This window comes from Dasypus novemcinctus, chromosome 2 (assembly GCF_030445035.2).
Source record: "Dasypus novemcinctus isolate mDasNov1 chromosome 2, mDasNov1.1.hap2, whole genome shotgun sequence".
Taxonomy (NCBI): Eukaryota; Metazoa; Chordata; class Mammalia; order Cingulata; family Dasypodidae; genus Dasypus; species Dasypus novemcinctus.
Window position 1 is genome coordinate 165,859,994 of NC_080674.1, and position 1,199 is coordinate 165,861,192.

The 1,199-nt window shown below is 42.5% G+C and overlaps 1 non-coding gene across 1 annotated transcript; it reads right to left on the bottom strand.

The window, feature by feature from the left end:
* Nucleotides 1-336: 336 nt before the first annotated feature.
* LOC111759748 (small nucleolar RNA U13) lies at nt 337-440 on the bottom strand. The gene has a single exon (XR_002793640.1). It is a non-coding gene; the product is annotated as a small nucleolar RNA U13 (small nucleolar RNA).
* Between the last annotated feature and the right edge of the window lie 759 nt (nt 441-1,199).

The following is a 1,199-nucleotide window of genomic DNA, read 5'->3' on the forward strand; positions in this document are numbered from 1 at the left end:
GAGTATACACCCAGCAGTGGAATTGCTGGATCAAATGGCAGTTCTATAGTTAGCTTCCTGAGGAACTGCCAAACTGTCTTCTGCAATGGCTACACCATTCTACATTCCTACCAGCAGTGAATAAAGCATTCCTACTCCTTTACATTCTCTCCATCACTTATAGTCCTCTGTTTTTTTAATAGCTGCCAGTCTAATAAGTATAAGATGATATCTCATTGCATTTTTGGTTTGCATTTTTCTAATAGCTAGTGATGTCTGGCATCTTTTCATGTGCTTTTTAGCCATTGGTATTTCTTCTTTGGAAAGAAAAGTGTCTACTCAAATCTCTTGAATTCACTTCAGATGGATAATGTGCTGACCTCTTAAGAAGACTTGATGGAGGCACACCTCACACAAATGTGTGAATGCCTATTCATCATGCTTATGAACAACAAAAGGATCACCATTGTTTCTTTGGAATCACTATTTTGATTACTCTTTTCACCTAATGGCAGAAAACACAATGAGAGTCAATCCTAGTAAAATTCTGCTTTCAAGTTTGAGACCTGACCATTTAGAGTTTCCCCCAGCCTGTCCTTCTTTCCTGGGGCTTATCTAAAGCTGGGACATTGTGTGTCCTGGCATTGGGGGAAATAGGGTGATGAGAAAACTCAACCTCCATGGGGTCTTCTCGTGGTAGAATTTGCCAGGATGTGCATCATCCGGCCATGTTCCCGGTGCATCACCCTCCTCTGGACATCCAGTGAAGTGTTGGCAATGTCCTGTTATCTTTGGCCATATTGTCTATGCAACCATCTGCTGGTCTATCCAAGACCTTTTCATTTGTCCACACTTTATTCATTCTCTCTGCTAATGAGGAGAAATACTTCAAGGATATGGGGAATTTGGTGGGGCTACCTTGATGCTACTCCATCAGATCCTCCACGACTCCAACCATACCTGTTTAACTTCTCTCATCCCATGACAGAGCAAGCAAGGAATTCCTTTGAAAGTGCTCACTGTCAGGATTCAGAGGCTAAACAGGAATGGGACATGTCTGCTCTTAAATCCTACATTTGTCAGAGCATTCTGTTTTCCCCATCCCCTTGAAGTTAACCTTGGGAGTGAAGGCAGGGTACAGGGCCTTTTTTTAGAGATCATGTCTAGCTTGCCCTACTCTTGTTTCCCATTTTCACTTGTTCTTTTGCTCAGAGAGAGGG